Source organism: Salvelinus sp. IW2-2015, linkage group LG4q.1:29 (assembly GCF_002910315.2).
Source record: "Salvelinus sp. IW2-2015 linkage group LG4q.1:29, ASM291031v2, whole genome shotgun sequence".
Lineage (NCBI taxonomy): Eukaryota > Metazoa > Chordata > Actinopteri > Salmoniformes > Salmonidae > Salvelinus > Salvelinus sp. IW2-2015.
The window spans coordinates 84,845,603-84,854,311 of NC_036842.1; the positions used below are offsets into that span (position 1 = coordinate 84,845,603).

At 40.0% G+C, this 8,709-nt stretch overlaps 1 pseudogene; it reads left to right on the forward strand.

Moving 5' to 3' along the window:
- Positions 1–3,184, forward strand: part of LOC111962680 (laminin subunit beta-4-like) — a 20,218-nt pseudogene extending 17,034 nt beyond the window's left edge.
- Positions 3,185–8,709: the final 5,525 nt, after the last annotated feature.

Here is an 8,709-nt window from a genome sequence, read left to right on the forward strand (position 1 = left end):
AGTAGTTAGTAGTGGTCACGTGACTGGTGAGGAGTTAGTAGTGGTCAGTGGTCGGTGAGTAGTTAGTAGTGGCCAGTGGTTGGTTGAGTAGTTAGTAGGGGTCAGTGGTTGGTGAGTAGTTAGTAGTAGTCAGTGGTTGGTGAGTAGTTAGTAGTGGTTGTGGTTGCTAGTTGGTGAGTAGTTAGTAGTGGTCAGTGGTTTGGTGAGTAGTTAGTAGTGGTTGTGGTTGCTAGTTGGTGAGTAGTTAGTAGTGGCCAGTGGTTGGTGGAGTAGTTAGTAGTTGGTCAGTGGTTGGTAAGTAGTTAGTAGTGGTCAGTGGTTGGTGAGTAGTTAAGTAGGGGTCAGTGGTTGGTGAGTTAGTTAGTAGTGTCAGTTGACTGTGTGAGGAGTTAGTTAGTGGTCAGTGGTCGGTGAGTAGTTAGAGTGGCCAGTGAGTAGTTAGTAGTGCCAGTGGTTGGTGAGTAGTTAGTAGGGGTCAGTGGTTGGTGAGTAGTTAGTAGTGGTCAGTGGTTGGTGAGTAGTTAGTAGTGGTTTGTGGTTGCTATTTGGTGAGTAGTTAGTAGTGGCCAGTTGGTTGGTGAGTAGTTAGTAGTGGTCAGTGGTTGGTAAGTAGTTAGTAGTGGTCAGTGGTTGGTGAGTAGTTAGTTAGTTTAGTAGGGTTTCAGTGGTTGGTGAGTAGGTAGTAGGGGTCAGTGGTTGGTGAGTAGTTAGTAGTGGTCAGTTGTTGGTGAGTATTAGTAGTGGTCAGGTGTTTGTTGAGTAGTTAGTAGTGGTCAGTGGTTTGTTGAGTAGTTAGTAGTGGTCAGGTTTGGTTGCTGGTTTGGGAGTAGTTAGTAGGGGTCCTACTCACCAACCACTGACCCCTACTAACTACTCACCAACCACTGACCTCTTCTTCCCACGTACTTATTTTCAATCTCACCTTGGTACTAAGTGGTGAGTATAAAACTAAGTAGTTATGCGTTTTAGTTTTTTTTTTACTTGTTATTTGCCAGGAGTTCAAAAAGGTGACAGCTCTGTTTGATAAGCTAAAGGAGGGGAACACAAACCAGGACAGCAATTAAGTGGTCATCGAACACCTAAAGAACATTACTATGGAGGCAGAGAAAATCACAAAATTCCTTCAAGATAAAATTCAAGAAATTTGGCAGTAAGTCTCAAGACCTTGAAGGGGCAATCTAAAATGGGTACATACTTTTTTTACTTTTAAATGACTGATTAATTCTTGAAGAGTATAACATAGAAATAAATGCCTCATGAGCTTAATTCAACTGTCGTCCCGCATCATATCTGAAAAGGTAAGCTTGTTTGTAAACAATGTAATGTTAACAAATGTATAGCCTTAAAACATGGTTAAAACTGTCATTTTGATCTCATGGATGGTCAGTCGTTGCATCCATTGCTCTGCCTATGAATTTTGAGTGTAGTTACATTTCTCCAGCCACATCCCTCAGCTGTTTACCAAAACAGTAGTGGGGTGACTGCTTTTGCTTTATTGTTGTTTGAACTGCAGATTTCCCCCTTTTAAACAGAGGTGTCCAACTCCTTTTTCTGGAGAGCCCCTTGGTGTGCAGCATTTTATTCCACCCCAGCAGTAACAAACGTTTTAAAGGATCCACTAATCATTGTCTTCATTTTCTCTTTGTCTTTGTTGTTTCGGACTTGGTGAAACAGATCCAAGACTTCATCAACAACAAAGAGGACAAAGCCATGGAGGTTGCCATGTTGTTGGAGATGGTGGAATCCCTCCGAAGGGAGATTGCCTCCCGCGTGGATAGGTACATTGACAGTACCTCCTAACACCCTAGGTGGATCAAGAGAGGAGGATTCAGGGTTCTATCTTCAAGACGGTATACAGGGTCACAGACTTCTAGCACTTATTATAATGCTGTCTTTACACATTCATAAGCATGTCATTGCAGATGCCATAGGCAGCACTAACAACTTTTTATAATGCCTGTGTAATAATGATCATCAACTCTGTCAGTTCAAGAGATTTAAATTACATTCATGTATAGATCAAAGATATGTGTAATGGAATTGACCCTAAACTGTGACCAGTAGTAGTCAAATAAGTTCCATGCTATAATAATGATCTGATCTTGCATGYGCCAAGTGGCATGGATATGTATTCTTTTTACACATTCAACTTTTATTTCGTTTATTCTGTTTATTTACTGTTTATATTTACATGCTCAAAATGGTCTGTGTCTGGAACCTGTTCCTACTCTGATGTCATGTCAAAGATAGGTTCTCTCAGGTTCTAGGTTGTATTGTATAAAAGGAATTTCCTCACATACTGTTCATTGCACCCTACCCTTTCCTCTCTACCGCTCGAGTTTTGCAACTGAATTTAAGAGTGTAGTTCTCCTAATTATCCACGTAGGGGCGTGTGGTGATCATAAAACTGACAGAGTTGAGAGAGAAGCACCCGCTTACCTAATTATCTGCTTACATGATCTTTGATGTTATAAAAGGGGGGAAAGCTTTTATTCCTACCGTTTTCAGGTTTCAAGTTATTCTACCTCTAACTTTTTTTCCAAGTTCTACCCTGGTCTCTGGTGGAAGTAGATCTCTTTGTAAGATTTGACTGTTATTTTGTGAAACCTTGTATACTGAATTGGCCTGGTCTATACAGAGCTTGTTGCCGGCCTGAAACAATGTTTCCCCCCAGCCTAGCTGGGGATGTGATGGTATTAAACACACTATCAGGTTTGGAATGGGTCCCTGCTGGGTTTGGAATGCAGCCATTTTTCACAACGGAATGTTCTCTCTCTCGTTTAATGCACATTGCCCATTTTTTTTACTTGTAAAATCCTAGATTTCTGTTGCTTTAAGCTCCAGCATACACTTTCTCTCTCTTTCTCTCTCTCTCTCTCTCTCTCTCTCTTGCTCACTCTCTCAATTTCAATTTAAAGGGCTTTATTGACATGGGAAACATATATTTACATTGCCAAAGCAAGTGAAATAGATAATAAACAAAAGTGAAATAAACAATAAAAAATGTACAGTAAACATGACACGCACAAAAGTTCCAAAATAATAAAGACACATTGTCATATTATGTCTGTATACAGTATTGTAATGATGTGCAAGTAGTTAAAGTACAAAAGGGAAAATAAATATACATAAATATAGTTTGTATTTACAATGGTGTTTGTTCTTCACTGGTTGCCCTTTTCTTGTGGCAACAGGTCACAAATCTTGCTGCTGTGATTGCACACTGTGGTTTTTCACCCAATAGATATGGGCGTTTATCAAAATTGGATTTGTTTTCGAATTCTTTGTGGGTCTGTAATCTGAGGGAAATATGTGTCTCTAATATGGTCATACATTTGGCAGGAGGTTAGGAAGTGCAGCTCAGTTTCCATTTTGTTGGCAGTGTGCACATAGCCTGTCTTCTCTTGAGAGCCAGGTCTGCCTTTGGCGGCCTTTCTCAATAGCAAGGCTATTCTCACTGTGTCTGTACATAGTCAAAGCTTTCCTTAAGTTTGGGTCAGTCACAGTGGTCAGGTATTCTGCCACTGTGTAGTCTCTATTTAGGGCCAAATAGCATTCTAGTTCACTCACTTTGTTTTGTAAATTCTTTCCAATGTGTCAAGGAATTATCTTTCATTTTCAAATGATTTGGTTGGGTTTAATTGTGTTGCTGTACTGTTGGGTCTGTTTGTGTTTGTGAACAGAGCCCCAGGACCAGCTTACTAAGTGTCACGATCGTCGTATGGTGGAAGAGAGAAAGAAAACAAAGATAACTAAGGCCAGGGCGTGACACTAAGGGGGCTCTTCTCCAGGTTAATTTCTCCGTAGATGATGGCTTTGTTGTGGAAGGTTTGGGAATCGATTCCTTTTAGGTGGAGGTAGAATTTAACAGCTCTTTTCTGGATTTTGATAAATAGCAGGTATCGGCCTAATTCTGCTCTGCATGCATTATTTTGTTATTTACGTTGTACACAGAGGATATTAATGCAGAATTCTGCATGCAGACTCAATTTGGTGTTTGTCCCATTTTGTGAATTCTTGGTTAATAAGCAGACCCCAGACCTCACAACCATAAAGGGCATTGGGTTCTATAACTGATTCAAGTATTTTTAGCCAGATCCTAATTGGTATGAATTTTATGTTCCTTTTGATGGAATACAAGGTCCTTCTTGCCTTGTCTCTCAGATCGTTCACAGCTTTGTGGAAGTTACCTGTGGCTCTGATGTTTAGGGCCAGGTAGAGTTTTTTTGTGTGCTCTAGGGCAACGGTGTCTAGATGTAATTTGTATTCATGGTCCTGGCAACTGGACCTTTTTTGGAACACTATTATTTTTTGTCTTACTGAGAKTTACTGTCAGGGCCCAGGTCTGACAGAATCTGTGCAGAAGATCTAGGTGCTGCTGTAGGCCCCCCTTGGTTGGGGAATGAAGCACCAGATCATCAGTAGACATTTGACTTCAAATTTTAGTAGGGTGAGGCTTGGTGCTGCAGACTGTTCTAGTGCCCTTGCCAATTCGTTGATATATACAGTGCCAGTCCCAAATATTGGACACACCTACTCATTCCAGGATTTTTCTTTATTTTTCAATTTTCTACATTGTAGAATAATAGTGAAGACATCAAAACGATGAAATAAAACATATGGAATCATGTAGTAACCAAAAAAGTGTTAAAGAAATCTAAATAGATTTTATATTTGAGATTCTTCAAAGTAGCCACCCTTTGCCTTGACGACAGCTTTGCACACTCTTGGCATTCTCTCAACCAGCTTCATGAGGTGGAATACATTTCAATTAACAGGTGTGCCTTGTTAAAAGTTAATTTGTGGAATTGCTTAATGCGTTTGAGACAATTAGTTGTGTTGTGACAAGGTAGGGTCACAACACAACTAACAACCCTATTTGGTAAAAGACCAAAATCCATATTATGGCAAGAACAGCTCAAATAAGCAAAAAGAAACGACAGTCCATCATTATTTTAAGACATGAAGGTCAGTCAATACAGAGCATTTCAAGAACTTTGACAATTTCTTCAAGTGCAGTCGCAAAAACCATCAAGCGCTATGATGAAACTGGCTCTCATGAGGACCACCACAGGAAAGGAAGACCCAGAGTTACCTNAATTTCTTCAAGTGCAGTCGCAAAAACCATCAAGCGCTATGATGAAACTGGCTCTCATGAGGACCACCACAGGAAAGGAAGACCCAGAGTTACCTCTGCTGCAGAGGATATGTTCATTAGAGTTAACTGCACCTCAGATTGCAGCCCAAATAAATGCTTCACAGAGTTCAAGTTACAGACACATCTCAACATCAACTGTTCAGAGGAGACTGTGTGAATCAGGCGAATGGTCGAATTGCTGCAAAGAAACCACTACTAAAGAACACGAATAACAAAAAGAGACTTGCTTGGGTCAAGAAACACAAGCAATGGACATGAGACCGGTGGAAATCTGTCCTTTGGTCTGATGAGTCCAAATTTGAGATTTTTGGTTCCAAACGCCTTCTCTGTGAGATACAGAGTAGGTGAATGGATGATCCTGCATGTGTGGTTCCCACCGTGAAGCATGTAGGAGGAGGTGTGATGGTGTGGGGGTGCTTTGCTGGTGACACTGTCAATGATTTATTTAGAGTTCAAGGCACACTTAACCAGCATGGCTACCATAGCATTCAGCAGCAATATGCTGCAGAAGAAAAACCCTTGAATGAGTTGGTGTGTCCAAACTTTTGACTGGTATTGTATGTTGAAGAGGGTGGGGCTTAAGCTGCATCTCTATCTCACCCCCCGGCTCTGTGGAAAGAAATCTGTGTGTTTTTTTGCCAATTTTAACTGCACACTTGTTGTTTGTGTACATGGATTTCATAATGTCTTATGTTTTTCTCCCAACACCACTTTCCATCAATTTGTATAGCAGACCCTCATGCCAAATTGAGTCGAAGGCTTTTTTGAAATCAACAAAGCATGAGAAGACTTTGCCTTTGTTTTGGTTTGTTTGTTTGTCAATTATGGTGCGTAGGTTGAATACATGGTCTGTTGTACTGTAATTTGGTAAAAAGCCAATTTGACATTTCTCATTACACTGAGGAAATGTCTGCTGTTAATGATAATGCTTAGGATTTTCCCAAGGTTGCTGTTGACGCATATCCCACGTTAGTTATTGGGGTCAAAATTGTCTCCACTATTGTCGATTGGGCTGATCAGTACTTGGTTCCAAATATTGGGGAAGATGCCAGAGCTGAGGATGATGTTAAAGTGTTTATGTATAGTCAATTGGAATTCATGGTCTGTATATTTTATCATTTCATTTAGGATACCATCAACCCCACAGGCCTTTTTGGGTTGGAGGGTTTGTATTTTGTCCTGTAGTTCATCAAATCAAATTCAAATCACATTTTATTTGTCACATACACATGGTTAGCAGATGTTAATGCGAGTTTAGCGAAATGCTTGTGCTTATAGTTCCAACAGTGCAGTAATATCTAACAAGTGATCTAACAATCCCCAACATCTACCTAATATACACAAATCTAAAGGGGTGAATGAGAATATGTACATTTAAGTATATGGATGAGCGATGGCAGAGCGGCATAGGCAAGGTGCAATAGATGGTATAAAATACAGTATATACATGTAATATGAGTAATTTAAGATATGTAAACATTATTAAAGTGGCATTACATAGAGTGGCATTGTATAAAGTGACTAGAGAGATCCATTTATTAAAGTGGCCAGTGATTGGGTCTCAATGTAGGCAGCAGCCTTTCTGAGTTAGTGATTACTGTTTAGCAGTCTGATGGCCTTGAGGTAGAAACTGTTTTTCAGTCTCTCGGTCCCAGCTTTGATGCACCTGTACTGACCTCGCCTTCTGGATGGTAGCGGTGTGAACAGGCAGTGGCTCGGGTGGTTGATGTCCTTGATGATCATTCAATGTTATTGGAGAATCCAGTGAGTTCTGGTAGTCTTTAATAGTTGATTCTAAGATTTGTATTTGGTCATGTATATGTTTTTGCTGTTTGTTCTTTGTTATAGAGACAAAAAGATTGGAGAAGTGGTTTATCCATACATCTCTGTTTTGGATAGATAACTATTCGTATTGTTGTTTGTTTAGAGTTTTCCAATTTTCACAAAAGTGGATGGATTCTTCAATTACATTGAGCTGATTTCTCTCTCTGTCTTTCTTTCTCTCTACCTCACTACCTCTCTTTCCAGGTCACTGCTCATTCTAGTTGTGGGGAGAACACGCACCCCTTATTTCTCATGTACTTTCCACCCAGCCCTTAATGTTAACGTTCCACCCAGCCGTTAATGTTAACGTTCCACCCAGCCGTTAATGTTAACGTTCCACCCAGCCGTTAATGTTAACGTTCCACCTAGCCGTTATTGTTAACGTTCCATCCAACCGTTCCATCTCAAAAGTTTGGGGTCACTTAGAAATGTCCTTGTTTTTTAAAGAAAAGCACATTTTTTGTCCATTAAAATAACATCATATTGATCAGAAATACAGTGTATACCTTTGTTAATGTTGTAAATGACTATTGTAGCTGGAAACGGCAGATTTTTTAAGGAATATCTACATAGGCGTACAGAGGCCCATTATCAGCAACCATCACTCCTGTGTTCCAATGGCACGTTGTGTTAGCTAATCCAAGTGTATCATTTTAAAAGGCTCATTAGAAAACACTTTTTGCAATTATATTAGCACAGATGAAAACTGTTGTTCTTATTAAAAAAAGCTATAAAACTGGCCTTCTTTAGACTCGTTGAGTATCTGGAGCATCAACATTTGTGGGTTCGATAACAGGCTCAAAATGGCCTGAAACAAAGAACTTTCTTCTGAAACTCATCAGTCTATTCTTGTTCTGAGAAATTAAGGCCCTGTCATGCATAAAATTGCCAAAAACTGAAGATCTTAATTCCAAAGCTTTGGAATGGTAGTGTATGTTCTAAATATATGGATATAAATTGAACAATTGGCAGGTCTATTGTTTGCTCTAATTCTATAGTGACTCTTGGGGGTGAGTTCCATCTCATACCCCCCAGGGGAGAGTTAGCCCACTCACCCCTGAGAATGTGTCTTAGACTGGGGTCTGCATTCCCTCCCTGCCCCCTGGTCATGTTTTTAAACGTGAGGAATTCACAGACCACTAATGGCTCTACCTAATTGCAGGTTGCCACTGATCCACTGCATTGAAGATTAGAGGAAATATCACCAGTGATGCAGCTAATTACAGAAGAGGGAGCTATTATTTGAGAACCTTTTTTAACCTTTGTGGTTTTTGGTTGCATTTTTCTGTTCTTGAATGGACAGATTGTAGTATTTTTTGCGTGTTGGTTGTATTCGTTCAGAATGAGATTGAGATGCCACTGTATTAGCCTAATTTAATGAAGACTTTATTTTTGCAAGTGAGACCACTTTTCTGTGTTTTAGGACTAGTCATTTGTCCCTTGACGGAGCCTAAATGTTGATGTTATTTTCAGCAGTAAACCAAGGAATGGTTCATGAATACCACAAGTAATGTCTTTCTTTCTTCAATATTCTCAGTGACTGTGAACATAGTCTAGTTTCTCAGACTCAAAAAGCTCATTGAATCTGTTCCTACAGTCCCCCTCTTTGCCATTTCAAAGATAATTGAATTTGAACTGCCACCCTGTTTCTCCTCCAGCTATGGTTGGAGCTGGTACTGACAGACACACACACACACACACACACACACACACACACACACACACAT